General features: G+C 45.8%; 1 protein-coding gene across 7 annotated transcripts in view; it reads right to left on the bottom strand.

Annotated features, from left to right (window-relative positions):
- mast4 (microtubule associated serine/threonine kinase family member 4) overlaps window positions 1-18,208 on the bottom strand; it is a 532,941-nt gene that overhangs the window by 315,951 nt on the left and 198,782 nt on the right. The gene's annotated exons all lie outside the window — the stretch shown is intronic.

Genomic DNA, 18,208 nt, shown 5'->3' with positions numbered 1-18,208 from the left:
GCGCAGCTCTTCCGAGCGGAGCTGTTCCGCACAGCCGCAAAACCGGACCCGGGGATCGCTGCGGGGCGCTGGAGGGCTGACCGCCCGCCCAGAAGACCTCACCATTGCCGCCACTCCGGCGCGAATAACGGAGCGCAAAAGACCGGAAAATCCAGCCCTTGGTGTACATCAACTTTTGCGAACTTCCTGATGTGAGGTTGGAGTATGGTAGGGCAGTATTCTTTCCATTTCAAAATCACAAAGGAACTTGGGGCGTAATTGAAAAATTTCAGGCAAACAATGTCACTGCATTTCCGACATTACAACAGTGACTACTTTTTAAAAAGGTACTTCATTGCCTGTAAAGCACTTTGGGACGTCCCAAGGTCGTGAAAGACACAAAATAAATGCAAGTTCTTTCTTTCTTTCATTAAGAATCCAGCTGTGCTACATAGCCCCAGATGTCAGCATCTCCAGACAGCCGGGCATATGTCACGCAGCGGCACCACAACATCGGACCTCAACAAATATCTGAAGTCAGTCTTCAATTTACAACATTTTGGCCCATCTTAAGTTCCATACAAAAGAAGATAGGAATTTTATACTCTGAGGTATTTATCACAATTGCCTTTTACAAGAGGCATGGTGCCCCGTTAGCTCACACTTCCACAAATCATTTTGTTGGACTATTCTTAAATAACTGTCAATCACTGAAAAGTTTCAATATTAATTTTACGTACTGCAAAGTTGCAAACTCAATGAGATGATTTTAATTCTTTGTCAAATAGCTCATTTGTCCCATTATGCTTATATATCTAATCTTTCTCCCTGATTGTATACACACACTAATATCTGTTCAGCAAGTCTTGAAGCGCATTTGTCTGAATCACTGAATTTGCTCCACTTGGAATATTTCCTACTACAGGGCTCAAATTTGGCCAGGAATTGCTCCATTTTTGTTGGAGCAACTAGATTTTTCTGGAGTATCTTAAAAATCCCCATTCTGCACATTTAATTCGTGCCCGTGTAAGTGAGTTAGTTAGGATTTTTTTTTAGTTTCGTTTTTTTCCCCCCAAAAGGGGGCGTTACCAGCCACCCACGGCTGTTTTGGCCATTTAAGCCAGTTTGGATTGCTAATAGTTGCTCCAAACTAACTTCGGCCAGCGTATGTGGCCACTTGCGGCTGCACAGAAAACCCTTGCGGAGAGTTAAGAAATCAGCGCAGGTAGCCCCCAAGTGACAGTGTTATGATAGGAATGCTAGTTTTTTTTTTAAATCCCAAGCAGCGAGACTGGACAGGGTGTAGGTGCTATCTGCCTGATTAAACTGAGTATGGGGTTTTTAACGAGAATAAAAATGATCTTGTAATGAAGGCTAAAGTATAGGAGCCACTTAAGCAAGGGGAGGGTTTTCTTTGTACATAATAGATCAAGAGCACCAACGCTCTCGCCTGATGGATTCGTGTGCGGCATTGCATCACATTGAATTTTGACTTCTGCAGCATCAAAGAACTGCCCTGACTAGGTTTAGAAATTTAAAACGTTAGACTTAACAAAAAAAGCATGTCAAAATGTAAACTTAAATGTTGGTGTTCAGCATTGCGTAAATGTGACTCTGATAATTAGTAATATTTTAGAATTCTATGCAATAGTGGGTGAGCTGTTAGATACTGCAGATAGGGAATTTTAGTAAAGGTAGCTAGATATCAAAGTACTGGAAAATCTTTGAAGATTCTTCCTCCCATCCGGATGAAAACTTCCCCCCCCCCCATATCAAAACTTGTCCCCCCCGCCCCCCCCCCCCCGCCCACCCCGATCAAAACTCTCCCCCCATCAGCCCCTCACTCCGATCAAAACTCTTTCCCCACAGCCCCCCTGATCAAAACTCTTTCCCCACACCCCACCGGATTATAACTCTTTCTCCCCCCTACACCCCCTGATCAAAACTCTTTCCCCACACCCGCCCCCCTGATCAAAACTCTTTCTCCACACCCCCCCGGATTATAACCCTTTGTCCCCACACCCGCCCCCCTGATCAAAACTCTTTCCCCACACCCGCCCCCCTGATCAAAACTCTTTCCCCACACCCGCCCCCCTGATCAAAACTCTTTCCCCACACCCCCCCGGATTATAACTCTTTGTCCCCCCCACCCCCCTGATCAAAACTCTTTCCCCACACCCGCCCCCCTGATCAAAACTCTTTCCCCACACCCCCCCGGATTATAACTCTTTGTCCCCCCCACCCCTCTGATCAAAACTCTTTCCCCACACCCCCCCGGATTATAACTCTTTGTCCCCCCCACCCCCCTGATCAAAACTCTTTCCCCACACCCGCCCCCCTGATCAAAACTCTTTCCCCACACCCCCCCGGATTATAACTCTTTGTCCCCCCCACCCCCCCTGATCAAAACTCTTTCCCCACACCCGCCCCCCTGATCAAAACTCTTTCCCCAGCGCCACCCCGATCAAATCAAAACTCTTTCTCTCCCCCACCGGCCCCCCCCCCCCCCCACCCCCGTTTCTTGTAGCCCGAAGGCAGTGGCCGGCCTGTGCGGCAGGCCACTCAGCCCGGGATAGGGGCAGGACGCGTTGGGTTCCACACTGCAGGCATCATCATAATCATGGGAGGAGCGATTGCGCATGCGCGAACACTCTACTGCGCATGCGGACAGCTGCCAGCACTGTTTTTGGCGCAGGGCTGTAGCTCCGCCCCCCGACTCCACGAGAAACGCCGCGCCAGGACCTGGGACACAGTAGAGCGGCCAGGATTGTTAGCAAGTTTTTTGGCGCCATTTTGAGCGCACAAATTCGGCGCATCTCGGGAGAGTGCACCAGAAAAAGGGGCTGTGGAAATTTGGGCCCAAAGTTTCTGCTTCAGCAGCCAAGAGGGTGATGTGTGGTGAATGACTGGAAAAAATATTAAATATTGGGCAGTAATGACATTCAAATCTACCTCTTGCACAATTTCATACTGCAACTGTCATTTTTATAAATTAAAAGTGATTAGAGCGCGCACAGGGAGCAGACAAAGTAATCTGCTGCATTGTGTTATGCATCACTGATACGCAATTTATATAAATCCTGTCTTTTTCAAATGAAAAAACACTTTTTCCAAATAGAACTATTGCGGTATTATAATGATTTGACAGAAAGCAATTTGCTTAATTTAACAACATACAAATGAAACTAATTATTTACTTAATTACTAATAAATTCTACCATTAGTCAACAAAATTGTCCAGATGATTCATTGTTACACCACAATTTCTCCAAGTACAAGTCATAAATCCGTTACAACTTATATTTGCATGTGCCACTCGCCTCGGAGAACATCTCAAGGCACGTAATGAAGAGAATGATACTAAGTGGGACAAGAGAGACAGAGGGAGCATGACGACAATATGTTTTTAATTGCCTTTTAAAGGAATTGAGAGAAGTGAAGTCACTTAAGGCAAGCGCTCCAAACGCAAGGGCACAATGACCAGATCCGCCACAATGGTAGAGTGGAAGGAGTAGGAAGCAAATCTGGAGTCAAACAAGCTCAGGACAATGACAGGGTAATGGAATCCATGATCTTGTCTACAATAAAGACCCAGGGGCTGGAATCAGTATAAAACTCCCCTCGGGCTGTACTTGTAAACTTTCTGTATACGTAGAGCGCCGTGATCTGAAAAAACCTATGTAGTGCCATGTATAATGCAAGTTCTGTTTAGTAATGTATGTTGCAAAGAAATGTAACTGTACCCTCACCCATTCCGTGTACCGTATAGTGCCACTAGTAAATTAATTTGATGACTGTATTACAATGTATCCTGGATTGTACTGAAATGTACCTCGAAATGTAAAGCAAGCAAATGAATTGAACGGAACTGCCGTCAGCATCCAAATGTATTGTATGGAATTGCTGACCGCATCCAAATGTACTGAACTACCTTCCAATGTATTGTGCAAATTTTTTATATGAATAAAGTATATTTTGAAATTTAAAAAAAATAAAGACTCAGGCTGCAGAGTTTTGGATCAAGTGAAATTTTGTGGGGATGGAGACATTGGAGAAGTAAATCTTTGACAAGATGAAAAGTTTTAGCGCCGGAAGGAGACAATGTTCACCGTGTTTACAATACTAAATCTGGCTGCCTTGTCCTGACAGAAAACACAGATTGTGATCATCAACAGATCTACAAGTCTGTCACTGGGGCAATGGAGCTGGATCTAGTGAATGCCAGCTCATGGACACTGGTTTCTCAAATTTAAAACTAAAATCAGACGAGTATAAAAGTGGGTTTAGAAATTGATCGGATATGACCTACTCAGGTAACAAAAATGATGGCTTTGGCTTTGCCACTCACTCAAGTAAAAGCTGTTCTAGCAAATAAAGTGGCTGCATTGAGAGATACAAGAATGGAATCAGAACAGCATGATACCAGGGCGATGTACCATGGAAGAGAGGAGAGGAATTGAGTGGTTGACAATGAGCTGCAGTCACAATCATGTAAGAGGTCACTGTTGAATTGAAGTAGCCTTTTCTTGTCCTTGTACAAGAAACGGCCACTTCAACTTTATGAATTATCTACAATGTAAATGATCATGGACTTCACCCATACTTTCAGTCTCTGAGGAAGTAGCCAAGTAGAAGTAAAACCACAGAAACAAAGATCTTTAGAACTCCTCCAATGCTCTGAAGGGAAAGGGGTATCATCTAGGATGATGCTTCATATGACGGGAAAAGCTTATAATGGGATGTCTGGTTTCGATGGCCTCCTGAGATGCCTAGTGGAGAAATGAGATCTCAGTGGGCAGGTTGATCCAGGATGTTAATCTAACCTCACAATTTACATATGTCAACGCTGACTACAGTGAACTTGCATTTGACACACTGCATTTTACAGCAACACAAGAGCCTCATCAACGTAGTGTGTTTGTATGCATATGTCTATGTTCTCTCATCTCTCTCCAGAGCATCTATAAAAGGTAAGATGCCAAACACGGCATATAATATTATGGGCTAAAAATTCTGGTGCGCCCAGATTGGGGGGGGAGGGCGTTAACATTCGCGAGATTTTGAGGGGGAAAATGGGCTTACCGCCCCCAAAAGTAAGTGGAGCGCTAAATCAAGCTTTCTTTTTGAAATTCCTTTCTGTGGCAGTAGCGGGGCAGGCGCCTCGGGAGTGGGGCGCAGTGCTGCCGCGTAGGAGGGACTGTTCCCTTAATTAAAGCCCAAGCTGCAGGAGAAAGGGTACCTACCTGACCACTGAGGAGCGGGGGTGCCGCACCGAATGATCGCAGCACGGACACCCGTGTCCAAAACGGTAACAGGGTGCACAAGAAAACCAGCTTTCGCCCCCCCCCCCCCCTCCGTCAAGAACAGCAGCCCACCTCCCCTTAACTTTCACCCTGCGAGCGGCCGGCCGGTACGCCCCCCCCACCCCCCCCCCCGAAGCTGTCGCCATCATCGCCAGCTTTAGGGGGCAATACCCCATTTAGGGCCTGGGGTGCTGCGCACAGTGATGACATCAGCATTGCCAGCACAGTGGAGCGGGCCTTTATGTCTTACCGCCGCCACTAAACTCCTGCTGAATTTAGCGGGAGTCATTAGTGGCACCGCGCCCGATCGCAAAGTCGTTTGCGTCCCATTAGCGCCCTCCGGGTGCGCAAATGATCCGAATTTCTACCCCTCTATCTATTAACTTACCAATGAAATGCATAGAATTAAAAATGAACAAAAAGTCAAATACCGTAGATACTGCAATATGAAACAAAAACAGAAGTGTTAAATACAACTGTCTTGTTTATTTTCTCATCAAAAGCTGGCTGACCTGCTAAGTTTTGAGTGTCAACATCCCCAGCATCGAAGCATTGACCATGCTTGATCAGCTCCAATGGACGGGCCACATCGTCCGCATGCCCAATACTAGACTCCCAAAACAAGCGCTCTACTCAGAGCTCCGACATGACAAGCGAGCCCCAGGTGGGCAGAGGAAATGCTTCAAGGACACCCTCAAAGCCTCCTTGATAAAGTGCAACATCTCCACCGACACCTGGGAATCCCTGGTCCAAGACCGCTCAAAGTAGATGAGAAGCATCCGGGAAGGCACCAAACACCGAGTCTCTTTGCCAGGAGCACATGGAAGCCAAGCGCAAACAGCGGAAGGAGCACACGACAACCCAAGCATCCCATCCACCCCTTCAACCACCATCTGCCCCACCTGTGACAGAGCCTGCAGGTCCCGCATTGGTCTCATCAGTCACCTGAGAACTCTCATTAGTGTGGAAGCAAATCATCCTCGATTCAGAGGGACTGCTTGAGAGGACGTTTTTGCCACAGGATTAAAATACCTTATCTCAATTTAGTTAAATGCCTTCCAGATGCACATGTACTTAATTAGCAAATTGGCACCAATTCACTTCATAGAATTATAGAAATGTACAACACGGAAGGAGGCCATTTCGGCCCATTGTGTCTGCACCGACCGACCAAGAGCTATCTAGCCTAATCCCACTTTCCAGTTCTTGATCCGTAGCCCTGTAGGCTACAGCCCTTTAAGTGCACATCCAAGTATCTTTTAAATGTGGCGTGCACGTCTGCCTCTACCATACTTTCAGTCAGTGAGTACCAGACTCCCACCACTTTCTGGGTGAAGAAATTGCCCCTCATATCTCCTCTAAACCTCCCCGCAATTATCTTAAATCTATGCCCTCTGGTTGTTGACCCCTCTACCAAGGGAAACAGGTCCTTCCTATCCACTCTATTCCAGGCCCCTCATAATTTTATACACCTAAATTAGGTCTCCCCTTAGCTTCCTCTGTTCCAAAGAAAACAGATTCAGCATCTCCAATCTTTCCTCATAGCCAAAATTCTCCAGTCCAGGCAACATTCTTGTAAATCTCCTCTGCACCCTTTCCAGTGCAATCACATCTTTCCTGCAATGTGACGACCATAATAGCACACAGTACTGGTGGTACTTCTCCAGCGATTTTAGGTGACAACTGTATATGGTCCACATCTGAGCCATACAGGAGGGCGGGTATCACTGCAGCCCTGTAGACCATAAGATTGGTGCCAGATTTGAGGGCCTGATCTTCGAACACTCCTTTCCTCAGGCGGCCGAAGGCTGCGCTGGCGCACCTCAAATGATGTCTCCGCAAGATCCTGTAAATCCCCTGGGAGGACAGACGCACTAACATTAGTTTCCTCATGCAGGCCAACATCCCCAGCATTGAAGCACTGACCACATTTGACCAGCTCCATTGGGCGGGCCACATTGTTCACATGCCTGACACAAGATTCCCAAAGCAAGCGCTCTACTCGGAACTCCTACAGGGCAAGCGAGCCCCAGGTGGGCAGAGGAAACATTTCAAGGACACCTTCAAAGCCTTCTTGATAAAATGCAACATCCCCACCGACACCTGAGAGTCCCTGGCCAAAGACCGCCCTAAGTGGAGGAAGAGCATCCGGGAGGGTACAGTGCACCTCAAGTCTCGTCGCCAAAAGCATGCAGAAAATAAGCGCAGGCAGCGGAAGGAGTGTGCGCCAAACCAGACTCCCCACCCACCCTTTCCTTCAACGACCGTCTGTCCCACCTGTGACAGAGACTGTAATTCCCGTATTGGACTGTACAGTCACCTAAGAACTCACTTTTAGAGTGGAAGCAAGTCTCCCTCGATTTCGAGGGACTAACTATGATTGATGATGATGACGACACAGTACTCCAGCTGCGGCCTAACCAGTGTTTTATACAGTTCAAGCATAACCTCCTTGCTCTTGTATTCCATGCCTCGACTAATAAAGGCAAGTATTTCATATGCCTTCTTAACCACCTTATCTACCTGGCCTGCTATCTTCAGGGATCAGTGGACCTGCACTCCAAGGTCCCTTTGTTCCACTACACTTTTCAGTGTCGTACCATTTAATGTGTATTCACTTGCCTTGTTAGACCTCCCCAAATGCATTACCTCACACTTATCCAGATTGAATTCCATTTGCCATTGTTCTGTCCACCTGACCAGTACATTGATATCTTCCTGCAATCCGCAGCTTTCTTCTTCATTATCAACCACACAGTCTATTTTAGTGGCATCTGCAAACTTCTTAATCATACCCCCAACATTTAAGTCCAAGTCATTGCTATATACCACAAAAAGCAAAGAACCAGCACTGAGCCCTGCAGAACCCCACTGGATACAGCCTTCCAGTCACAAAAACACCAATCAACCATTACCCTTTGCTTCCTGCCTCCGAGCCAATTTTAGATCCAACTTGTCACTTTGCCCTGGATCCCATGGGCTTTTACTTTTGTGACCAGTCTGCTATGTGGGACCTGATCAAACGTTTTGCTAAAATCCATATACACTACATCATAGACACTGCTCTCATCGACCCTCCTGTTTGCCTTCTCTCAAAATTCAACCAAGTTAGTCAGACACGACCTTCCCTTGACAAATCCATACTAACTGTCCTTGATTAATCCATGTCTTTCCAAATGAAGATTTATCCTGTCCCTCAGGATTGTTTTCAATAATTTTCCCACCACCAAGGTTAGGCTGGCCGGCCTGTAATTATTCAATCTATCCCTTTTGAAACAAAGGGACAACATTAGCAGTCCTCCAGTCCTCTGGCATCACACCTGTAGCCAGAGAGGAGCCTCTGCTATTTCCTCTTTTGTTTCTCTTAACAGCCTGGGATACATTTCATCCGGGCCTGGGGATTTATCCACTTTCAAAGCCCTTAATACTTCCTCTCTCACGACATTGACATAGGAATTTACATAGGAATAATGATTTATTGATTCAAAATAATTCACTCTATATGAATTACTTTGGCATGTCCTGTCTTGTGATATAATAAGGCAATGTAGAATTGCAAGATAGTTCTTTTGTTTTCAGTATGAGATCTGTAGGACAATGAGCCAGAGTGTGTAACACAGAAATCCCCCCTGTTGCTCGAGTATCTGACCACTGCAATGACAGACCATACGCTTATCTGACTGGATGTTGACAGCTGTTCAAATTATTTATTGCTAACCAGACTGCTCAAATGTAGGAACTATGCAGGTGTTCCCATACAAAACGTTTAGGCCCAATCGAAGTCGGTACATCACCCTGCAAGGGAAGTGTTAGTTACCTGCGTAACAGGAAGAGAAACTGAAGCCGAAGTCTGCCAACAAAATTCACTTCTTGAAATCAACATCTTGGAGCACTGAATGCCTCCTGGTTGTCAGCGACTTTCTGGGATAACAGCAAGTGCCAATGCCCATTGTGCTAGAAATTTCAGCTGCAAAAGATGTAGAGATGGGGTTGCCATTTGTGGGGAGTCCAGAACAAATATAGGAGAGTCACGAATAATAGAAGGTAGAATGTGGAACTTGCGACCACATGCTGAGGCGAATAGTACAGATGCATTTAAGGGGAAGCTAGATCAGTGCATGAGGGAGAAAGGAATTGAAGGTTATGCTGATAGAGTTAGATGAAGTAGGGTGGGAACCGGTTGATGTGGATCATAAACACCGGCATAGATTAGTTGGGTCGACTGCACTGCAAATTCTATGTAACTAAGATTTTCATGTGAAGGAGAAAAATCACTGAAGTAAGAAAGATCATTGAACCCTGCCACAAGTACAGCTGCCAAGGTAAACAACTGAAAGCATTGATGCAGTTGCATTAAGTTTGTAAAGAGAAAGATGAGACAGTTGTCATATTCACTGCATCTGGGTACTGGTGTCCTGAAGGCTTGCAGTTCCTTCAGATCATTAGTCATGAGGCACTTAAATGGTACAGCATTCCACAGAGATATAGTCAAAGGTATAAAACAGCCTTCTTGACAGACAGTTCACGAGTGTGACTTTCCTTGATTAAATGTGAACTGGTGTTCCATGCTGTGTTGTTAACCCCCAACTGAAGACATTAGGCTGAACTGTTGCCACAGGCGCTTAGGAAGGTGCCGGCCCACTCATCATTCACTGCCGCTGCACAAGAATGCCTCAGTTTCTGTATTACAGTGGTGGGTTATTATATTCACTTACACTTTGTTTAATTCAATATTAAAGCATTACTCCAACAGCAATTACTGAGACACACAACTCTGGAACCCTTTCAACAACAAGTCCCATGCCACTTGGCACACACTCTTCAACTGCTAGCCTTACCTTCATTTACTCCAATCTTCTTGCCAGATAAAAACAGGCACACAATGCCTGCCAGAGTCAAATTATAGGAAGGGGTAAACCCTACTTTTAAACCATCCCCCTCCTTGAAGAGAAGGCTATTGTTGTGGGACATGGGGAGCTTTCCTATCAAGTGGAGGGTAGCCAATGTAACCCCACTTTTTAAAAAAGGAGGGAGAGAGAAAACAGGGAATTATAGACCGGTCAGCCTGACCTCAGTAGTGGGTAAAATGATGGAATCAATTATTAAGGATGTCATAGCAGCGCATTTGGAAAATGGTGACATGATAGGTCCAAGTCAACATGGATTTGTGAAAGGGAGATCATGCTTGACAAATCTTCTGGAATTTTTTGAGGATGTTTCCAGTAGAGTGGACAAGGGAGAACCAGTTGATGTGGTGTAATTGGACTTTCAGAAGGCTTTCGACAAGGTCCCACACAAGAGATTAATGTGCAAAGTTAAAGCACATGGGATTGGGGGTAGTGTGCTGACATGGATTGAGAACTGGTTGTCAGACAGGAAGCAAAGAGTAGGAGTAAATGGGTACTTTTCAGAATGGCAGGCAGTGACTAGTGGGGTACCGCATTAATGATTTAGACGAGGGGATTAAATGTAGTATCTCCAAATTTGCGGATGACACTAAGTTGGGTGGCAGTGTGAGCTGCGAGGAGGATGCTATGAGGCCGCAGAGTGACTTGGATAGGTTAGGTGAGTGGGCAAATGCATGGCAGATGAAGTATAATGTGGATAAATGTGAGGTTATCCACTTTGGTGGTAAAAACAGAGAGACAGACTATTATCTGAATGGTGACAGATTAGGAAAAGGGGAGGTGCAAAGAGACCTGGGTGTCATGGTACATCAGTCATTGAAGGTTGGCGTGCAGGCACAGCAGGCGGTTAAGAAAGCAAATGGCATGTTGGCCTTCATAGCGAGGGGATTTGAGTACAGGGGCAGGGAGGTGTTGCTACAGTTGTACAGGGCCTTGGTGAGGCCACACCTGGAGTATTGTGTACAGTTTTGGTCTCCTAACCTGAGGATGGACATTCTTGCTATTGAGGGAGTGCAGCGAAGATTCACCAGACTGATTCCCGGGATGGTGGGACTGACCTATCAAGAAAGACTGGATCAACTGGGCTTGTATTCACTGGAGTTCAGAAGAATGAGAGGGGACCTCAAAGAAACGTTTAAAATTCTGACGGGTTTAGACAGGTTAGATGCAGGAAGAATGTTCCCAATGTTGGGGAAGTCCAGAACCAGGGGTCACAGTCTAAGGATAAGGGGTAAGCCATTTAGGACCGAGATGAGGAGAAACTTCTTCACCCAGAGTGTGGTGAACCTGTAGAATTCTCTACCACAGAAAGTAGTTGAGGCCAATTCACTAAATATATTCAAAAGGGAGTTAGATGAAGTCCTTACTACTCGGGGGATCAAGGGGTATGACGAGAAAGCAGGAATGGGGTACTGAAGTTGCATGTTCAGCCATGAACTCATTGAATGGCGGTGCAGGCTAGAAGGGCTGAATGGCCTACTCCTGCACCTATTTTCTATGTTTCCACGTTTCTATGTTTACAGCATATTGCCAGCGTCAAGCTAGTGACTGAGTGTCTGCACCCCTTGGCCTGGCAACCCTGAAGCAGTATGTAGATACAATCTTCCACCACTACCTTCTGTCTCCTTAATCCAAGGTCAATCTTTCATGTTTCTCCACATTAAAACAGAAAGGGCTGCCAAGAACAGTAAACTCAGCCAGTCTGCTAAAGGTCAACCTATGTGACAAACTGATGCCGAGCACAGCAAATGTGAACTTTGTTGAAGAATTCATAAGAAAATAGTTGGGACTCCAAATTCTATAGCGAGGAGGCCTATAGTCTTGTCACCCACATAAGTAAGATAAAAATTGCTTATGTAGGTCCTGGAATTTTAAACCCACTGCAACGGTTTATAAATATGACAGATTATATAACACCAAGTCAGAAATAGGTCAGATGTTTCCTTAAGTGAAGTCCAACATATTAGTTACCAGCATCAATATAATGAATGGGAAATCACCATTCAATGTAAGGAAAAATATTTCAAGAAATTTATTGCAGATATCTTAATCTGTGAAAAATTCAGTATAGATCAGCATTTCTCTTTTCATTGAAAGGAAATGTGTTATTCAAAATATTAATATTCACACCATTAATGTATAGAACATTTTAATGGGGAGGTTAGCAATTAAGATCTCAAATCTTATTATAATTTCCTCTTGGTAGCTTTTAAAGATAAAACCAAATCTGATGAAATGATATGGAATTTATGCTAATGGCCTGCGGCAAAAATTGCATTTACACAACAAAACAACCATTCCACAAGCTATGAATTTATAAGCCATCCTAAATCTACAAAATAACTATGATGGCAGAATCGTCCGAGATCAGTTTGCAAACATAGACACATGGTTGATCTGTCAATGTGACAGAAAAATAGCATATTTCAGAAATGGAAATATAAAATAAGCTTTTAAAGACTCCATTTACAAGGTATGCTCCGGAAAAATAATTCATTTTCCCTTCACTGTGGATACTGCCAGCTTTATGAATAATTTACATTCTCACTTGTCATTTCAAAAAGATCTTTAAAAATCTTCATTCTAAGCAGTTCTTGGTTATTTACCTTCGAATAAATGTGTAATATTTGTCGATGAACGAAGAAATGAAGACAAATTGACAGAGCTTTCGAGTACCATCAAAATGTGTCAATAATTCTGTGCTGTAATTTATTCACGAACTGCGCTATAGTGTTCGGCAATGGGTTAAAGTTAATACTTTAAATCTTTTGGTTGGCTCCATCAAATTGGCTTCTGGAGGTTGAATGCATCCCATTCCAACTTCACTTTGGATATTTTGTTATCTCCCTTCCCCACCTCCCACCAAATAGATTCAGCTTAAGCCATTATTTCAAACAAGACAAATTTTGCTTGAAAGATTCTGGCACGCTTCCCAGTGTTGCTCATTAAGTAACTTCAGTGACACCTAAATATCGCTGGAAGATTCTCCTCGGTCGGCAATAAACATGACCCGACTACAACTGCAGTACATTACATCCAGACTCCTTCCACCGAATGGTCACATAAGGCCCATGATAGTTCAGCATGCAAGGACATTAATGTTTATAGTATTGTCCTTCCCACTGTTAGGCCTCCAATGTTACAGTAACACTGTTGCAAACATTGGATGGCATATAAACACAAACCACTCACTCTGCTTTATTGTACTATTGATATCAAAAAAAGCATGCAGCGCCTTTTGCAACCTTGGGATGTTCCAAAGTACTTTACAGCCAATGAAGTACTTTTTGAATGTAGTCACTTTTGTAATGTAGGAAACTCGGCAGCCTATTTGCGCACAGCAAGCTCCCACAAACAGCAATGACCAGATAATCTGGGTCCCCCACCACCCCCCCCCACCCAAGTGATATTGTTTGAGGGATAAATACTAGCCAGAACACCGGGGAAAACTCTTCTTCGAAATAATACCACGGGATCTTTTATGTCTGCACAAGAGAGTAGACAGGGGCCTTGTATCCGAGAGACTGATTAAACATAGAAACATAGAAATCTACAGCGCAGAAGGAGGCCATTTCGGCCCATCATGTCCGCGCCGGCCGACAAAGAGCCACACGGCCCTTGGTCAGCAGCCCTGAATGTTACATATAAACTGTTGAACAATGGCAGAAAGGTAAAGAGCATCCGGCCCAACCAGTCTGCCCCTTGCACCAAAACATTCTACACTCCACCCCAACCGGAGTGATGAGATCTCCTGCAGGTGCAAAAACACAAAAACCCAGGCCAATTGGGGGAAAAAAATCTGGGAAAATTCCTTTCTGATCGAAACTAATCCAGGCGATCACCCTGGCCATATTAGATTCCCTACAGTACTTATCATCGTCCCTACGCCAGCCAACAAAAGATTATCCAGTCTTATCCCACTTACCAGCTCGAGGTCCATAACCCTGCAGGTTACGGCGCTTCAAGTGCCCATCCAAGCACCTTTTAAGTGTGGTGAGGGTTTCAGCATCCACCACCCTTTCAGGCAGTGAGTTCCAGGCCTTCACAACCCTCTGCGTAAAGAAACCTCCCCTCGAATCCCCTCTGAACCTTCCACCAACCACCTTAAAACTATGCCCCCTCGTAACTGACCCCTCCACCAAGAGAAATAGGCCCTTGCAATCCACTATATCCAGGCCCCTCAAAATGTTATACACCTCAATGAGGTCTGCTCTCAGCCTCCTCTGTTCCAATGAGAACAAACCCAGCCTACCCAATCTTCCTCATAGCTAAGATTTTCCATTCCAGGCAGCATTCTAGTAAATCTCCTCTGCACCCTCTCTAATTCAATCACGTCCTTCCTATAATACGGTGACCAGAACTGCATGCAGTATTCCAGCTGTGACTTAACCAGTGTATTATATAATTTAAGCATAACCTCCCTGCTCTTGTATTCTATGCCTCAGCCAATAAATGCAAGCATTCCATATGCCTTCTTAACCACCTTATCCACCTGGCCTGCTACTTTCAGGGATCTGTGGACAAGCACTCCAAGGTCCCTTCGTTTATCTACACTTCTCAGTGGCCTACCATTTAACGTGCATCATAGGCAGTCTCTTGGAATCAAGAAAGACTTGCTTCCACTCTTAGAATGAGTCCTTAGGTGGCTGAACAGTCCAATATGAGAACCACAGTCCCTGCCACAGGTGGGACAGTCGTTGAGGGTAATGGGGGGTGGGAAAGGTTTGCCGCACGTTCTTTCCGCTGCCTGCACTTGTCTTCTGCATGCAATCGGCAATGAGACTCGAAGCGCTTAGCGCCCTCCCGGATGCACTTCCTCCACCCAGGGCGGACTTTGGCCAGGGACTCCGGCCAGGGACTCCCAGGTGTCGGTCGGGATGTTGCACTTTATCAGGGAGGCTTTGAGGGTGTCCTTGTAACATTTCCCCTGCCCACCTTTGGCTCATTTGCCGTGAAGGAGTTCCGAGTAGAGCGCTTGCTTTGGGAGTCTCGTGTCCGGCATGCGGACTATGTGGCCTGCCCAGTGGAGCTGGTCAAGTGTGGTCAGTGCTTCAATGCTGGGCCTGGACGAGGACACTGATGTTGGTGCGTCTGTCTTCCCAGGGGATTTGTAGGATCTTTCGGAAGCATCGTTGGTGATATTTCTCCAGCGACTTGAGGGGTCTACTGGACATGGTCCATGTCTCTGAGCATACAGGAGGAGGGGTATTACTACAGCCCTGTAGACCATGAGCTTGGTGGTAGATTTGAGGGCCTGATCTTCGAACACACTTTTCCTGGGGGACAGGCTGGTAGAGGACCTCTGTCTTATGGATGTTTAGCGTAAGGCCCATGCTTTCGTACGCCTCAGTAAATACGTTGATCGCGTCCTGGAGTTCAGCCTCTGAATGTGCACAGACACAGGCATCATCCGTGTACTGTAGCTCGACGACAGAGGTTAGGGTGGTCTTGGACCTGGCCTGGAGGCGGCAACTACAGAGGACTCTCCCTGCTATCAGCCACTGGGAAAGTTATCGCTAGAGTCCTCCTCAACCTTCTCCCTGTGGCCGAAGCTCTCCTCCCGGAGTCACAGTGTGGATTTCAGCCCCTACGGGGCACAACGGACATGATCTTTGCAGCTCGACAGCTGCAGGAAAAATGCAGGGAGCAGCACCAGCCCTTATACATGGCCTTCTTCGACCTTACAAAGGCCTTTGACACTGTCAACCGCGAGGGTCTATTGGAGCGTCCTCCTCCGTTTCGGATGCCCCCAAAAGTTCGTCACCATCCTCCGCCTGTTCCACGACGACATGCAGGCCGTGATCCTTACCAACGGATCCATCACAGACCTAATCCACGTCCGGACCGGGGTCAAACAGGGCTGAGTCATCGCTCCAACCCTCTTCTCAATCTTCCTCGCTGCTATGCTCCACCTCACAATCAACAAGCTCCCCGCTGGAGTGGAACTAAACTACAGAACCAGTGGGAAGCTGTTCAACCTTAATGAGTATACCCTTTCCTTATTAGCCCTCCCCAAGTGCATTACCTCCCACTTCTCTGAATTAAATTCTATTTGCCACTGTTCTTCCCACCGGAGCAGTAGATTGATATCCTCCTGCAGTCCATGACTTTCCTCTTCATTATCGACCACACAGCCAATTTTAGTGTCATCTGCAAACTTCTTAATCATACTCCCTATATTCAAACCTAGATCCTTGAAGTATACCACAAAAAGCAAGGGACCCAGTACTGAGCCCTGCGGATCCCCACTGGAAACATCCTTCCAGTCACAAAAACAATCAATCATTATCCTTTGTTCCCTACCTCTAAGCCAATTTTGGATCCAACTTGCCACTTTGCCCTGGATCCCATGGGCTTTAACCTTCGTGACCAGTCTACTATGTGGGACCTTATTAAAAGCTTCGCTAAGGTCCATATAAACTACATCGCACGCACTACCCTTATCGACCCTCTTGGTCACCTCCTCAAAAAATTCAATCAGGTTTGTCAAACACAATTTTCCCTTAACAAATCCGCGCTGACTGTCCCTAATTAATCCTTGCCTTTCTAAATGTAGAGTTATCCTGTCTTTCAGGATTTTTTCCAATAATTTTCCCACCACTGAAGTTAGGCCGACAGGCCTGTAATTACTCGGCCTATCCCTTTCTCCCTTCTTAAACAAGGAATTACATTAGCAGTCCTCCAGCACCATGCCCAAATTCAAAGAGGACTGGAAAATGATGGGCAAGGCCTTTGCTATTTCCTCTTCTACTTCGCTCAACAGCCTGGGATGCATTTCATCCAGGCCTAATTTCAAAACTGCTAAACCCCTTAATACCAACTCTCCCACTATGTTAATTTCATCCAGAATGTCACACTCCTCCTTCATAGCAATATCTGCATTGCCCCTTTCCTTTGTGAAGACAGATGCAAAGTATTCATTAAGAACCATACCAACATCTTCTTCCCACACAGAGATTACCTTCATAGAAACATAGAAAATAGGTGCAGGAGTAGGCCATTCGGCCCTTCGCGCCTGCACCGCCATTCAATAAGATCATGGCTGATCATTCACCTCAGTACCCCTTTTCTGCTTTCTCTCCATACCCTTGATCCCTTCAGCCACAAGGGCCATATCTAACTCCCTCTTGAATATATCCAATGAACTGCGGTAGGAAATTCCACAGGTTAACAACTCCCTGAGTGAAGAAGTTTCTCCTCATCTCAGTCATAAAGGGCCTACCCTTATCCTTAGATTATGTCCCCTGGTTCTGGACTTCCCCAACATCGGGAACATTTTTCCAGCATCTAACCTGTCCAGTCCCACCAGAATTGTATATGTTTCTATGAGATCCCCTCTCATCCTTCTAAACTCCAGTGAATACAGGCCCAGTCGATCCAGTCTCTCCTCATAGATCAGTCCTGCCATCCCGGGAATCAGTCTGGTGAACCTTCGCTGCACTTCCTCAATAGCAAGGTCCTTCCTCAGATTAGGAGACCAAAACTGAACACAATATTCCAGGTGAGACCTCACCAAGGCCCTGTACAACTGCAGTAAGATCTCCCTGCTCCTATACTCAAATCCCCTAGCTATGAAGGCCAGCATACCATTTGCCTTCTTCACCGCCTGCTGAACCTGCATGACAACTTTTAATGACTGATGTACCATGACACCCAGGTCTCGCTGCACCTCCCCTTTTCCTAATCTGCCGCCATTTAGATAATATTCTGCCTTCCTGTTTTTGCCACCAAAGTGGATAACCTCACACTTATCCACATTATACTGCATCTGCCACGCGTTTGCCCACTCATCTAACCTGTCCAAGTCACCCTGCAGCCTTTTAGCTTCCTCCTCACAGCTCACACCGCCACCCAGCTTAGTGTCATCTGCAAACTTGGAGATATTACACTCAATTCCCTCATCCAAATCATTAATGTATATTGTAAATCGCTGGGGTCCCAGCACTGAGCCCTGCGGTACCCCACTAGTCACTGCCTGCCATTCTGAAAAGGACCAGTTTATTCCAACGCTCTGCTTCC

Source organism: Pristiophorus japonicus, chromosome 1 (genome assembly GCF_044704955.1).
Source record: "Pristiophorus japonicus isolate sPriJap1 chromosome 1, sPriJap1.hap1, whole genome shotgun sequence".
Lineage (NCBI taxonomy): Eukaryota > Metazoa > Chordata > Chondrichthyes > Pristiophoridae > Pristiophorus > Pristiophorus japonicus.
Note: the sequence above shows the minus strand (reverse complement) of the source record. Positions and strands in the feature narration are given on the sequence as shown.